The following is a 16,733-nucleotide window of genomic DNA, read 5'->3' as shown; positions in this document are numbered from 1 at the left end:
GTGCTCCGTCTGGGTCGCCACATCCTTTCTGGTGTGCACAGAGGAAGCAACTTTTGTCCAAGTGGACACCATACCTGAGCTCCCTCGGCAAGAGCGATGACCAACAACTGAGCTAACCGCTTGAGCTGCAGCACCTCAGTACCCTTCCTGTGCAAATTGCTGCAGGATGAGCATAGTCAATGAATTAGACCTTACAATGTTAATTGCTATATAATACTTCATATTATCACTTCTATGGGAGCTATATGTCCATCATGACACTGGACAGGCCTTGCAATGCCTATCTTCACCACTCTGGATTTGGGGATCTAAACCCAACTTCTTTTCAATCACCACTTTAATTAGGATGAACTTTGATGAAACTGGACAAGTATGCCAGTGATGGAATCAGAACTGCTTTCAATGTGCAACAATACCACACACCATATTTCCTACCTGAAGGGCTATTATGACAGATGGAGTCCAAGATCATGGACTAAATGGACTCAACACACTTTTATAGGGATGGTCCAAAGACTAAGGGAATGTTATCTGTGGGTTTGTCTATGAAAAGACAGGAAAGGTGATAGGGCATTGGAAAGTCTGGACCTGACATGACATGAATGATATGGAATAAGGAGTGGATAATGTCCTGGTTTCAGCTGGGATAGAATTAATTTTCTTCTCAATAACTGGCACAGCACCGTGTTTTGGATTCAGCGTGAGAATAATGCTGATAACTCACTGATGTTTTGGTTGTTGTTGAGCAGTGCTTACCCTGAGTCAAGGGCTTTTCAGTGTCTCATGCTCTGCCAGGGAGGAGCTGCACAAGAAGCTGGGAGGGAGCACAGCTGAGACAGCTGATCTAAACTGGCCAAAGGTATATTCCATACCATACAATGTCATTCCCAGTATATAAACTGGGAGGGGAACTGGCTGGGACAGAGTGGACATCAGTCAGCAAGTCGTGAGCAATTGTATTGAGCATCACTTGTTTCTCTTGGGTTTTATTCCCCTCTCTCTCTCTTTTTCTCTCTCCTTTTCATTACAATTATTATCATTATATATATATTTTTACTTTGTTTCAATTATAAAACTATTCTTATCTCAACTGACGAGGTTTACTTTTTTTACTGGTTTTCCTCCCCATCAGGGGGCAGGTTGTGAGCAATCAGCTTCAGGGTACTTGTATGTTGGCTAGGGTTAAACCATGACACTATTCAAAAATGTCAATAACATGACATCAAAAGAAACACATTACCAGCTCAAAAAATAGCAGACTATTCTTACTGTTGAGGAATACACCCAGGGTCCAATTGGTCCGTGTGTAGGTGCAGTTCAAGCTGCAAAATGTGCCCTGGGTGAGGGAAATGGTTGGAACCCCAGGCAATGAGCTGTGATCAAGCACCAACCCTTTGCCTGAGGGCAAGCAGACCTGTGGCACTGACCGATCAATTACCCAGAGACCCTGCAGAAGCCAATGAACGAGAAGACCCCAGATCCAACATCACCATTGGAATGGGTGCACAGACAGTAGTACAAGTCTAGCAATTCTTTTGTTTGGGGTCCCTCTCCAGAGGCACCAGTGCCAGCTGTTATTGTGACACTGCACCACGATTAAATTACTTGAAGGAAGCAGAGGTCTGAGACTGCTATGGGAAACCTGGGGTGGAGCCAGTGAGGAAACCTGGTCTGACTGTGTGTGGTGTGTGTAGGGGGTCAGTTGGGGCACTCATCAGTTCACTGGAACAACCTGCTGTGAAGGGGCTTCAGTCCCAGCAGGTGAGTGTGACTGCCAGAGTCACTCCTGAATGGTCAGACTGGGAAGTTTCCTTTACATTTATGAACATACGATAATAATACTTTTTAAACAAAATTTCTTAATAGAAATCCAAACCTCAAAATGTATCTTTGCTCTCAAGAATTCTAATGTTAATAAAAATAATCAGTTTAAGTTCGCACTTGCAATTGAAAGCTTTGATTGAAATGCAACCATAGTTTGACACTTGGTATAGTTTATTCCTTAAAGAAAAAAAAAAAGATCAGAACAGGATTAGAGAAATATGTTAAAGCTTAAAAAAACAGGGCCTTTGAATAGCTTTCTGCCATGTACCTTTTGGGAGCACCATGCATTCCCCATCTGCTGTGCATCTTAAAATTAGGAAAAGTGTTACCAACTGTATTTGGAAAACATAAGTGTTCTTTAATATTGATCCACTGACCTTTTTTCAAGTAGTTTACAAAAATCATCTCTATATTCCTATTTTAAAAACAAACAAAAAAACCTGTCTTATGTTCCCAGAAGAAAAAGACCAGATGAGGTGAGTTATAGAAAAAAAAGAAGAAAAAAAAGAGCTTGTTTCAAGAGCTGCAGAGTATTCAGTGAGCAAGACCTATGTGGGTTACATCCTCCTATGTAACTTTAAGTTGGCAATCAGAATCATACCCTCTATTTTAAACAGTCATTTAAATTAACTTGCAGATCTGCCAGATAAGTTTTATTAAGACTACTATACACTATATTACTTGACAAACATATATTATGTACCTTAAATATGCTGGCAAAAGGAAATAACAAGGATGGGGGGAAGGAAGATTAATTAACACAAGCAGCACATAAGATTTTGACTGTATGTAATGAACATACAGGATATAAAACAGCTTATACTTTGAGAGCACTGTCACCTAGAATAAATTTGTCATTACCACTGCACCCAAACACTAACAGATGACCAGTCACAAACAAATGCCCAGATTCCACAACTCATGTTCATAAAGGCAATTGGCAGGATTTAATATTCCAAGACTTTTGCATGCAAAAGAACTTGAAAGTTCACTACTGCTAGCATACATCCAAGAACATGCATGCTGTAATGGTACCAGCATTAGTGAGTTGAACCATGAAATTTATTTGTCTCAACACTATGAACTCAACAGTCCAATTTAAAGAAAAAATTCTTCCAGGACTTCCTTCAGCAAACTAAACCTTGAAGTCCAAGAACTGTTCAACTAATTATGTTCATTAGACAAAGGCCTCCACCAATCCCTCAAGGCAAACTATCTACTGGGTCTGTATCACATCTGCTGCTCAAAAGCAATCACTTAACATTGTGGTCCAAGCAGGGACCATGGATGACCGTGGATGGGATACATCCATCCAGACTAGTCTTTCCTGAAAACAAGGAAAGGCCATTCAATCAGAAAATAACACCACAAAATACCTTCCCCTTCCCAACAGACATATGAGATCTGAACTGTTTAAAGACATGCAAACTGCAGCAAGTCCTGCTGTCTGCAAGTGGAGACACTGAACAAAACATGCATCCCATTAACATGGCCTTGGGGGTCCCTCCAAGTTTCACTGCCATTCCTATAACTAAACAACTTCCAACATACTTTATAGAAACCCCATACAAACTACAGAATTATGTTCTCACCAACATTTCTCACAGCCTCAGATCACATTTCTGAAAAACCTGAAAGTTGTCTGCACTCCAACTCCTTCAATATGGATATAGTCAACCCTATGTTAGGTGTTGTGGTGATGCCTTAAGTTTTAGCTTTCATATTTTTCAGATTCTCTGCTGCCTAGGCGTGTAGTTCTGAGCCTCATATCAGTGTTAGAAAGCTCTCTTTACAGAGTAGGCAGACAAATCCTTTTCCAGCTTGAAACCAAAGACAACTGTTACAAGTTTTCAAGCCCAAAAGCATAAACAATGGTGGACTGAAGAGAGAAAACAAGAGGAATGGGACTTCATAATCTGAAACTGTAATTGGACAATTAACCCCAATATGTAAATGGACCAAAACTTATAATAGTGTGAGACCTCGTGACCGGTCGTCCATTTTGTGACCATTTTGCATCCGTCTTGGGTGTAGCCCTGTCCAGGCTCTTGTTCTGCCCAAGGTGTATCCTTTTAAGGCCTTTTAATTAATACCTACTTTATTCTCTTAGCTCTGTCTAGTCTCTGTTTCAGGTCAGCCTTCTCAAGGCATCAGTTCTGGTGACCCAGATGGGACAGTGAGGCATCTGGAAAACCCTTCTGGACCAGAGAAACACCCACTTCCTGCCCTCCCACTCCTGCCAGCACTCCAAGGAGGGGGCCCCATCTGTGGCCCAGAAGGTATCAGAGCCCAAGAATCCAAGAATCCTTGGACCTAACAGAGACATATGAGTAGCTGAATAAAGGAGGTATTCTGCTTAGCACCTGAATTAGGTGTTGGGAGATCTCTTCCAATTTTGTTTAGTGTGAAAGGACCCTAGGGTCCAGGTGGAGCAGCTGGTGCTCTGTCTTCCCCACTGGTAGTTAGGGAGGACATTCTCTGAAAAGTGGGGATAGATTGCAGTGCTGTTGGCCTAAAGCCAGCAGTGGCATAGTGGGTTAGTTCCCGTGCTGTGTCTGCCCCCATAAGGCTGGTGCCAAGCAATTCGAGCAAGGGGAGGGGTGGGGTGTGCCCCTGAAAGGCTCCCAACCAGTGAAGGAGGAGGGGAGAGGGTTTTGGCAGCCACTACCACCACTGCAGCCATGGCTGTCCACTCTAGCTGACCCCTCCTTCTCCCATCCCCACTTGCTCCTGGGGAGGGGGGCAGGGGTGGGGGGAGGGGATGGCCAGGGTGTGCAGCCTAGGGGAGGAGCTGGGGGCAGAGCCTTCTGCTGAGAGGGCAGAAAGAGGCCCTCCCATAGAGAGAGTAGAGTCTCTCCAGCTCTCAAGCCTGTGAGTTTCCATAGCAACCCCAAATGCCAAGGAGCTGCATCAGATGACGTCATCGATGTGCGCAGGTACACGCGTGGCTCCAGTGACATAGTAAGTCCTGCATGGTTCTTCCTATGATCAGGACTAAGCGAAGTAGAGTATATGCTAAAACAGAGACAACTGAGTCAGACAGCTCTGGCTAAAGTAGCTCTGAGGAGGAGGGTGAGATTGATCAGATCATTGCTGCCCTAAGCAGACAAAGGAGGGGAAAGATAGCGAGAGAAGCCATCAGAGAACATAGCCCCATTGCCAAATGTACTACCTCAAAAAGTGAAAAAGGAAAAGAACCGGTTTTACAAGCTCCGTTACGGCAAGCTGTCGGCAACCAGGGGCCAATATATCTGAAGGTTCCATACTCCCTTATTGAGTTAGAGCAGTGTAAAACTACTGAGGGGAAATATAAAGACAACCCAGATAAAGTGGCAACATTAGTAGAATGGGAAATTAACTCACAAAACCCTGACTGGGCTGATTTGAACTCTGTGTTAAACACATTACTTGATTCCACTGAGAGACGAATAGTCAATAAAGCCATCACAATGTCAGTCGAGGTGAGCACTGCAAATGGATTGCTTCAAGGCACTGTCCCACAGATATTCCCCCTTGAAAACCCGGGATGGGATCCAAATATGCCAGAACATATGGCGAGGTTAAAACTATATCAAAGCCTGGTGGTATATGGGCTAAAACATGGTGTCCCTAAAGCTGTAAATTGGTCAAAGATTTATGAAGTAAGGCAAAATTGTGATGAATCACCCACTGTTTTTTTTAACAGGTTAAAAGAAACTGCCATCAAATATACAGATTTAGATCCAGAATCAACTGATGGCAAAGCACATTCAGTACTTTTGTTTCTGGGTCAGGCTTCAAATGATATAAGGAGAAAGCTGCAAAAGCTAGAGGGAGTTCGAGACATATATAAACTGCTAGAGATTGCCTGGAAAGTGCTTTGACACAGGAGACCAACAGAAAAAGTTAAATCCCAACCTTGTAAGAAGGCGACTCAGTAAAAGTCATCCAAGAAAACTTCCCCTACAGAGATGGATCAGTGTGTATACTGTAAGAAGTGGGGACATTGGAAGAAAGATTGTCCAGCTTTGAAAAAAAAAAAATCCTCAGTCCTCCAACTCAGTACAAACCTCAACTGGCTTAAGTTCTGAGTGATTGGGACTGAAGATTTCTCCCCCAGGAGAGCCTTCAGTTGTAGCTAAGCTGGGGAAAGATGACCGAGTTTTTGGTAGATACTAGAGCTGCATATTTTGTGTTAAATACCTTAGAAGGGAAGCTGAGTCACGATTCTGTACGTGTTTTTGGGGTGACCGGGGTACCCAAAACACGGCCTTTGCTCAGAACTAGAGATGACTGCATACGATTTACCATAAGTTTATTAAACTTCTTGGGACTGAGGAGGTACAGAGTTTCTAAAGACAAAGCACAGATTGGCAAAAAAGCAGCAGTTTATTTGGGCCTTGAGATCTTCCATGGACACTGACAGCTCAGCAAAGAACAGAAAAAAGCCATCTGTTGACTCCCAGAGCCCCATACTGTAAGAGAGACGCAAGCTTTCCTGGGAATGGTAGGTTGATGTCATTTGTGGATAGCAAATTATGGACTGCTGGTAAAACCCCAATACAGGGCACTAAAAGCAGCTGAAAAAGGAATTATCATATGGACTGAAAACACTAGAGCAGCTTTCAAACAGCTGAAACACTCTCTAATGTCAGCTCCAGCACTGGGACTATCAGATTTAACTAAGCCTTTTGAGCTTTTTACATATGAGAGACTGAATATGGCTTTGGGGGTACTAGCACAGCGCCTCGGGAACCAACAGAGGGCTGTGACCTACTTTTCCAAACAGCTAGACAATGTTGCCCAAGGCTGGTCAGGGTGCCTGAAGGCTGTGGCAGCCACTGTCCTCCTGATCCAGGAAGCCCGAAAACTCACCCTTGGGTGACACATTGTAGTGTATGCACCTGTAATGGTTTCATGTTCACCTGTGTCTGCCAAATTGAGTGCAGTGGTTTGTTTACTCTCTTTTTTTTCCTCTGTGAGATAGGATCAGGAGAAAAGTAAAGCAGGCCCAAACTTAAAGGTATAAAGAAAGATTTATTAACACACACTAAAATAAGAAAATGAGAATCAAAATGAAACTTTCAAAACACTCTTCCTCCTCCCCACCAGTGTTCACTTTCCCACTAACAACATAAAGAGACAAAACTTGGAACTCTAGGTCAGTTATCAGCCATAAAATAGTCTTTCATCAGTTCATTTGGAGAGAGAAGTGTTTTTAGTTTACCATGGAATTTCCCCCACTGACAATTTAGAACAGTTCTCTTATGGGTTTTAACTGTCACAAAAAAACCAGCCACCCGGTAACCTTCTTTTGTGAAGTCCCTCCTATCAGCAGCCTTCCCAAGCTGCATATGGATCATGGACGCTTTGGGGTGTCATTTTAAAGATAAGCAACTCCAAAGGCAAAAGATATTCATCTCAGGGGACAGAGATCTCTTTTTACTTTTTTACTGGCACAGAAGGCTTCTTGTCTTATCTCTCTCTGTTCAAACATCTCATGGGATCACAAGATCACAGCTACTAATTTAATATTCACTTATTCAATCACAGATGCCTTTGCTCAAATCCACAAATCTGAATAATTTTCTCCTCAAAATGCATATTTTTCCCATTGTTTAAAGGAATATTCCACATATTACAGTCTGTTACCACGGCTCAAAGAAGACTTTAAGCCTAGGAATCTTGTCATCTTTTCCATCTAAGGGGTAACGCTCCCTTCACTGACTCTAATATCTTCATATTGTCCTTTTCCTTGTCCCCAATTTGGCCTCTTCTCTCAATTAGAGAAGGGTTAGGGCTTTGGAAGTTTCATCTTTGCAAGGAAAGAGTTAATATCTGTCCCAAGTTCCTCTCTTGGGCTGTGGCTCATGGTGTCAGATTTCAAAGCTGCATTGATGGAGGGGGGAGAGCTCATGCTGAGAGATTGCAGCAGCCCAGACAGTCAGGAATCTCAGCAGCCAGGATCATAGGTGCCTCCTGCCCACCCCTGGTCTCATGGGGTGGGCCCAGCCCAGCCCGGGCTTAGAGCTGCTCCCAGGGGACCTGAGAGACATCTCCATCGGCCTGGGCCAGCAGTGGGGCAGGCCTCAGAGTCAGCTGGATGTTAGCATAATGCCTCCCCTCCCTTGGCCCTGGAGTCATTGGGCCCACCCCAGCCAAGATGGCGGCAGTGGCTGGGCCCAGGCCAAGCTGCCAGACCCGGGGAGGCCATGCGGCAGAGTGGAGCCGGCCCTGTTACCTGTTCCAAAGCAGGAAGGAAAAGGGAAGTTTGCCAAGATTCCTCTGATATTTAACCCTGTGTGTTCACAGAGATGTATCATTTCTCTGTTGGCTATATAAGCTGTCAATTTCAAAACCAGTCACTAATCAGTTTAGCTATAACTTCCTGAAAAATCACTTCCCCAATGTCAAACTTCCACAGTACCCCATGCTGTAGGAGCTGTACTTGAACAAAAGGGGGGACACTGGTTGTCTGGTAACCAGATGCTTAAATATCAAACAATGTTATTAGAACAGGATGATGTTACCCTGAAAACAACTTCCATTGTTAACCCTGCCATGGTTTTGTCCTCTGCCTTAATTGACAATGAGCCTGTGTTCTGGGTTGACAGTGCTTCCTATCCCATATCGTGGACTACCTTGTTATGTCTAACAGCTGTCCCTGTTTTCCTGTTGGCTGGGCGGGCACTGTCTGCCCCCCCTTTTCTTGGCTTGCTGGCTTTCAGGCGGCTGGTTCCGCTCTTTGCTGCTTGCAATTTTTGCTCTTTTTTTTTCCTTTTCCTTCTTTCTCTTTCTGCCGCCTCTGTGCCTCTGTTTGCTTGTTTGTTTGTTTTTTTTTTTCCTTTCCCTCTTTTCCCCTTAACACCACCCCCTTTAAGATTTTGGACCGGCACCGGACCTGACCTGACCGGCGAAGTCCGAGGATCTCCGGGGCCGCGAAAGAAGCTCTGCGCCCTCTCCCTCACAGTAACCTGAGCATTTTTTTTCTTTTTTCCCTTGTGTGTGTGTGTGGGGGGGGTGTTTATTCATTTGTTAATAAACCGGTTTTTCCACTTTGTTCCAGAAATTCCTTCCCAAACCCAGGGCTGGGGGAGGGGTGGTAGAGGTTTTGTTATTAGGGGATTCCTTTGGAGGTTCTTCCCTAATTCATCCTAAACCAGGACAGCCTGAACATAACTGTTTACAGATTATTGAAGAGGTTTATTCCAGCCAACCAGACCTGAAAGACATGCCCCTGGAAAATCCAGATTGGGAGCTTTTTACAGATGGGAGCAGCTTTAAAAAAAATGGAAAAAGGATAACGGGCTATGCAGTAACCATACAGGGTAAGGTGATTGAGGCAAAGGCCCTGCCAGCAGATGTGTCATCACAGAAAGCCAAACTGATTGCACTGACGAAAGCCCTGGACCTGAGTGAAGGAAAGAAGGTAAATATATGGACTGACTAAATATGCATTTAGTGTTGTCCACACCGATGGAGCCATCTAGAAGGAGAGAGGACTTCTGAATGCTCAAAGTAAACAAATCAAACATGCTGAACAAATATTTGCCCTTATAGAGAGCATTAAAAAACCCTCAGAAGTAGCTATTGTATTCTAGAGGTCACCAAAAAGGGAAAACCACTCCAGAACTGGGAAATCTATTTGCTGATAAACCAGCATGAGGAATTTCACAGAAAGGTATTCTCACAGTAATTCCACAAGAGGAGATTGATTTGTCAGGGTTCACCCCAAAATATGACCAAGCAGACCACAAACTAATCAATCAAGTTTCTTAAAGCTGAGATCACACAAAGTGGGTGGGCTGTCAACACAAGCAAATCAGGTTGTAGTCCCACCCCTGATCCTTTGAGAGCTAGCTCAAAGATAACATGAAAACAAACATTAGGGGGTTGAAAATTTTTTGAAACATCTAGAAAAGGTAATAATAGGAAAGGGAATGACTGACATTGTGCAATCAGTAGTGAACAAATGTGAAATCTGATGTAAAAACAACCCTGACACGAGGAAAAGAGTTGTGTTAGGAGTAACAAAAGCAGGGGATCTTCCTGGAGATTACTGGCAAATAGATTTTGCTGAGTTTCCACGCAAAGAGGGATACCAGTACATACTGGTGTTAGTTGACAACTTCAGTGGATGGCCAGAAGCTTACCCCTGTTGCACTAACACAGCCAAGGAGGTGGCAAAAGTTTTGCTCAATCATATAATTCCAAGGTTCAGGGTTCCTTCGGGGATGTGTCCTGGGTTGCAGTGTAGGATGTACACAAAGTATTTATTCTATCACCATCTTCATGAACTGTTGAAACCAGGTGGGCTAGTGTTTTCCCAAGCCCCCTGCCTCTTCTGCTAATGGCCTTTGGGGTGTTTTCTGCTAATGGCCCATTAACGCCTGGGCCCATGAGTCACAGGTAACTCCCTCCAGGGGTTATCTCTGTTAATGGGCCATCAAGGACCCATTTCACACTTCTCATACTATTGTGAGATGCTCTGCCCAAGGGGAGGAGCCAAGCATTCTCACCTGGATATAAGCTGGTATGTGGGACAGTGCAAGGGCACTTACCCACTGGATTCCCAGAGGACCAGAGCTCCCAGACCTTTCTACAGGATCACTGCTTCAGGAAGAGCACCTCACCTGGACTGCTTCCACCAACCTGCTCAGGTTGTATTCTGACCCTGTCAGTGATCCTTTGTGTCATTGCATTTATTTTCTTTTATTTTTACCTTTTTACCTTTCTTCTTATTAAATTATATCTCTGACTTGGAGCCTCTCATTCGTTTTGCTTTCAAACCACAAGAGTTTTTGGTGCCCAACGTGGGGCACGAGGCACTGAGAAAAGTCAAAAGTACAGTTTTGTATTTGAGAAGACACCTGTTTGCTATGATGCTCAACATGCTTACATGTGTCTTATACCTATCTCTCTATATTTTTCCACACATGGGGCACTATCTGCCGGTCTTAATGCTCCTGCGTAGACCAGGGTATGGTACTAAAATTGCCTTATTGGTCTATTATGTCCATTGCTTGATAAACTCAGAGGCAATGAACAGCATTCAGAATATATACCCAGTTTTGGATTCGTGTCCTGGTCTAGGATGCTACATCTGGGGCCTCAACAATCTTACCCAGCCCCTGTGGGGAGGAGTAAAGCATGATTTTTTCCAGCTTTTCAGGCATAACACAGCAGTTTTTGAAAATATTGAGTACCCTCTTGATACCAAGGACAGTATGATGTTGTTGTTAGTCCTGCTTTCTCTTCTCTGCACAGCCCGTACCATGCTTAGGATCAAAACACTACCTGGTGTGATACAGCATGTTCTTAAAGAAAAGGAAGACGGAAAGAGAAGCAAAACAACAGCATCAGCATCTACACAGACCATCGCAGAGAAGAAAGAAGCCAAAAGTGCATCAACAGTGTCCATGTCTACACAGACCGACACAGAGGAGAAGGGAACCAAAGGCAACGCAACAGTGTCCTCATCTACACAGACCATCAGAGAGGAGAAAGAAGCCAAAAGTGAGGCAACAGTGTCCACATCTACGCAGACTGTCACAGAGGAGAAAGAAACCAAAGGTGCTGTCAGCATCTCCACACAAACTGTCACTGAACTGGAACCACCTAAACCAGTAGCAGTTGCCACCACTCAGAAGAAGAAGTCAAGGAGCAAATCAGTCCGTGTAGCGACTGACGAGGATGCAGCAGGACCTTCGCAGCCAGCAGAGGAGACAGAGATAGAGATCATCACTCGCTCTCTATCCCTGGGTTACCTGCGTGACCTGCGAAGGGAATTCACCCGCCAGACCAATGAGTCCATCCTGACCTGGCTGCTCCGCATCTGGGACGCTGCAGCCAATGACACCATTCTGGATGGAATTGAGGCCAGGCAACTGGGATCGCTGTCCCGGGATGTGGTCATTGACCAGGGGATTGGGAAAACCCAAGAACCTCTCAGCCTCTGGCAGCGACTGCTAACAAGTGTGAAAGACAGATACCTTTGTAAAGAAGACCTCCAAGTGAACCAAGGCAAATGGAGCACAATAGAACAAGGTATCCAACGCCTGAGGGAATTGGCTGTGCTGGAGATCATTTTTTCAGAAGACGAGAGATTTCCTAAAAACCCAGATGGTGTCCAGTGCACATCACGGATGTGGCTGAGACTTGCACGGCTTGGACCAGAGATGCACTCACGTTACCTGGCAACACTGCAATGGAGGGAAGGTGAGGACAAGGTGGGTGTCTTGGCTAATAAATTAAGAATTTACGAGGACACTGTCACCGCCCCAGTTCGCACCCATGTCTCGTCTGTGGAAACAAGACTGGCTGAGCATATCCGGAGCTTGATTGAAGAAGGCCATCAGAAATTAAAAGAACTTAAGGAAGAAATTTACCATATCTCACCAGAGCTGACGAGAGTCTCTGCCATTAGGAGCAGGCGTCCCCCAGCCAGGGAGAGAGGATACACACCACGAGGTAACCTCTGGTCTTTTCTTCGAGAGCATAGAGAAGATATGAAGAAGTGGGATGGAAAACCCACTTCCGCCTTAGCAGCCCAGGTACGTGAACTAAAAATAAGAACACCTACCACAAGAAGCCCATCTAGAATCAAGGTTGCCCCAGTCTCTCAGAACTCCAGACGGTACAGGAATGATGATATGACTGATCCTCTGGAAGGGACCTCAGAAACATACGTACAGGAGGAGAACAATGTATGCCATGACCAGGAATAGGGGTGCCCTGCCTCTAGCCAGGAAGAGGAAAGGGATAATCGGATCTACTGGACTGTGTGGATCCGATGGCCTGGCACATCTGACCCACAAGAATATACAGCGTTGGTTGACACTGGGGCCCAATGTACCATGATGCCATCAAGGTATGTAGGAACAGAATCCATCTCTATTTCTAGGGTGACAGGAGGGTCCCAGGAACTGACTGTATTAGAGGCTGAAGTGAGTTTAACTGAGAACAAGTGGCAAAAACATCCCATCGCGACTGGCCCAGAGGCCCCATGCATTCTCGGCATAGACTATCTCAGGAATGGATATTTCAAAGACCCGAAAGGGATATCGCTGGGCTTTTGGGATAGCCGCAGTTGAGAAAGAAAACATCAGACAGTTGAATACTTTGCCTGGTCTCTCAGATGACCCCTCTGCTGTGGGACTGCTGAGAGTCGAAGAACAACAGGTACCAACTGCCACAACAAGAGTACACCGCCGCCAATATCGCACTGACAGAGACTCTGTGATTCCCATACATGAGATGATTTGTAAACTGGAGAGCCAAGGGGTGGTCAAGTAAGACTCATTCACCTTTCAACAGCCCAATATGGCCTGTGTGTAAGTCCAGTGGAGAATGGAGACTGACGGTGGATTACCGTGCTTTGAATGAAGTCACGCCACCACTGAGTGCTGCTGTGCCAGACATGTTAGAGCTTCAATATGAGCTGGAGTCCAAGGCAGCAAAGTGGTATGAGACCATTGACATTGCCAATGCCTTCTTCTCCATCCCTTTGGCAGCACAGTGCAGGCCCCAGTTTGCTTTCACCTGGAGGGGCGTGCAGTACACCTGGAACCGACTGCCCCAGGGGTGGAAACACAGCCCCACCATCTGCCATGGGCTGATCCAGGCTGCACTGGAGAAAAGTGAGGCTCCAGAACATCTGCAGTACATTGACGACATCATCGTATGGGGGAACGCCCCAGGGGAGGTCTTTGAGAAAGGAGAGAAGATTATCCAAATTCTGTTGAAAGCTGGTTTTGCCATTAAACGAAGTAAGGTTAAAGGACCGGCTCAAGAAATCCAGTTCCTGGGAGTCAAGTGGCAAGATGGTCGTCGCCAAATCCCCACAGAGATAATAAACAAGATCACTGCCATGTCCCCACCTACCAACAAGAAGGAAACACAAGCTTTCCTAAGTGCCATAGGCTTCTGGAGGATGCACATTCCTGAGTACAGTCAGATCGTAAACTCTCTCTATCTGGTTACCCGCAAAAAGAACAATTTCCACTGGGGCCCTGAACAGCAACAAGCCTTTGTTCAGATCAAACAAGAGATTGCTCATACAGTAGCCCTTGGCCCAGTCAGGACGGGACCAGATGTGAAGAATGTGCTTTACTCTGCAGCCGGGAACAACGGTCTGTCCTAGAGCCTGTGGCAGAAGGTGCCTGGGGAGACTCAAGGCCAACCATTGGGATTCTGGAGCCGAAGTTACAGAGGCTCCGAAGCCAACTACACTCCCACAGAGAATGAGATCTTGGCCGCCTATGAAAAAGTTCAAGCTGCCTCAGAAGTGATTGGCATTGAAACACAGCTGCTTCTGGCACCCCGATTACCAGTGCTGGGGTGGATGTTTAAGGGAAAGGTTCCCTCCACACATCACGCCACTGACACCACATGGAGCAAATGGATTGCTCTCATCACACAGCGCGCCCGTATTGGAAACCCAAATCGCCCTGGGATTCTGGAAGTTATAACAAACTGGCCAGAAGGTAAGAATTTTGGATTATCGTCTGAAGAAGAAGAAAAGCAAGTAACACGTGCTGAGGAAGCCCCACCATATAATGAGCTACCAGAAACTGAAAGACAATACGCTCTCTTCACTGATGGCTCCTGTCGAATTGTAGGCGCTAACCGGAAATGGAAAGCTGCAGTTTGGAGCCCCACATGACAAGTTGCACAGGCTACCGAGGGACAAGGTGGGTCGAGTCAGGTTGCAGAGCTTAAAGCTGTCCAACTGGCTTTGGATATTGCTGAACGAGAGGAATGGCCGAGGCTCTATCTCTACACTGACTCATGGATGGTAGCTAATGCTCTGTGGGGATGGCTGAATCGCTGGAAAAAGGCCAACTGGCAGCGCAGAGAAAAACCCATCTGGGCCGCTGACATTTGGCAGGACATCGCTGCCCCAGTAGAGAGACTGACCGTGAAAGTTCAACACGTAGACGCGCACGTACCCAAGAGCTGGGCTAATGAGACGCATCGCAACAATGAGCAGGTGGACAAAGCTGCCAAGGTGAAAGTATCACAGGTGGATCTAGACTGGCAGCACAAGAGAGAACTGTTCTTAGCTCGTTGGGCCCATGATGCCTCTGGTCATCAAGGAAGAGACGCAACATACCGATGGGCCCGTGACCGAGGGGTGGACCTTACTATGGACAGCATCTCCCAGGTCATCCACAACTGTGAGACCTGCGCTGCAATCAAACAGGCCAAGCAAGTGAAGCCTCTGTGGTATGGTGGACGATGGCTGAAGTACAGGTATGGGGAAGCCTGGCAAATTGACTACATCACCCTTCCCCAAACCCGCCAAGGAAAGCGCTACGTGCTGACCATGGTGGAAGCCACCACTGGATGGCTGGAAACCTACCCTGTGCCTCATGCCACTGCCCGGAACACCATCCTGGGCCTGGAAAAACAAGTCCTGTGGAGACACGGCACCCCTGAGAGAATTGAGTCGAACAATGAGACCCATTTCAAAAACAGCCTTATAAACACCTAGGCCAGAGAACATGGTATTGAATGGATATATCACATTCTTTATCACGCACCAGCTGCTGGAAAAGTTGAACAGTGCAATAGACTACTAAAGACTACCCTCAAGGCACTTGGCGGGGGGACCTTCAAGAATTGAGAAATAAACTTAGCCAAAGCTACCTGGATGGTCAACACCCGAGGGTCTATTAATCGAGGTGGTCCTGCCCAGTCTGAACCCTTGCACACAGTGGATAGAGATAAAGTCCCTGCAGTACATATGAAAGGCATTTTAGGGAAGACTGTTTGGATTAATCCCGCCTCAGGAAAAGGCAGACCCATCCGTGGGATTGTCTTTGCTCAAGGACCTGGTCACACTTGGTGGTTAATGCAAAAAGATGGGGAAACCCATTGTGTACCACAGGGAGACTTAATTTTGAGTGAGAACAGTGTGTAACATTTTATTCTCTATGTGTATGCATATCTTTGTAAGAATGTATTGATTTGGATATGATGTAGATGGTAATAAAATAAGGGGTAGATTATGTCCTGGGTTGCAGTTTAGGATGTACACAAAGTATTTATTCTATCACCATCTTCATGAACTGTTGAAACCAGGTGGGCTAGTGTTTTCCCAAGCCCCCTGCCTCTTCTGCTAATGGCCTTTGGGGTGTCTTCTGCTAATGGCCCATTAACGCCTGGGCCCATGAGTCACAGGTAACTCCCTCCAGGGGTTATCTCTGTTAATGGGCCATCAAGGACCCATTTCACACTTCTCATGCTATTGTGAGATGCTCTGCCCAGGGGGAGGAGCCAAGCATTCTCACCTAAATATAAGCTGGTGTGTGGGACAGTGCAAGGGCACTTACCCACTGGATTCCCAGAGGACCAGAGCTCCCAGACCTTTCTACAGGATCACTGCTTCAGGAAGAGCACTTCACCTGGACTGCTTCCACCATCCTGCTCAGGTTGTATTCTGACCCTGTCAGTGATCCTTTGTGTCATTGCATTTATTTTCTTTTATTTTTACCTTTTTACCTTTCTTCTTATTAAATTATATCTCTGACTTGGAGTCTCTCATTCGTTTTGCTTTCAAACCACAACAGGATGTCATCAGATAGGGGACCACACTTTGTTGCAACAGTGGTTAAAGAAGTCAGCCAGATTTTGGGAATTACTTGGGATCTGCATACACCTTATAGACCCCAAGTGAGTGGTAAAGTTGAACATATGAATGGGACTCTCAATATACAAATTAGCAAAATTTGTCAGGAAACACCCGTGACATGGGTTCAAGCTTTGCCTATAGCTTTACTGAGAATCCACATACAACCAAGGCAGAGGGATATCAGTCCATATGAAATATTATATGGCAGACCATATTAGATTCCACATATTCCAGGTGAAACTCACATGAAGCGGAAAATTGATTTACAGATATCTAATGGCTTTAGGTTCCACTT

At 45.5% G+C, this 16,733-nt stretch overlaps 1 protein-coding gene across 4 annotated transcripts in view; it reads right to left on the bottom strand.

Annotated features, from left to right (window-relative positions):
• Positions 1–16,733, bottom strand: part of LOC310922142 (zinc finger SWIM domain-containing protein 6-like) — a 304,014-nt gene that overhangs the window by 143,946 nt on the left and 143,335 nt on the right. Inside the window, exon 1 of one of the 4 annotated variants that reach the window (XM_083882544.1) lies at positions 8,710–8,947. The exons of the other annotated variants lie outside the window; for them this stretch is intronic. The gene's annotated coding sequence lies outside the window, so the exon portion shown is untranslated. Of the gene's footprint in view, positions 1–8,709; positions 8,948–16,733 lie in introns of those variants that run through there. 4 annotated transcript variants of the gene reach the window in all.

This window comes from Zosterops lateralis (assembly GCF_965231275.1).
Source record: "Zosterops lateralis genome assembly, chromosome: W".
In the NCBI taxonomy this organism is placed as follows: domain Eukaryota; kingdom Metazoa; phylum Chordata; class Aves; order Passeriformes; family Zosteropidae; genus Zosterops; species Zosterops lateralis.
The sequence above is the reverse complement of the archived record's forward strand: the minus strand, read 5'-3'. Positions and strand labels throughout refer to the sequence as shown.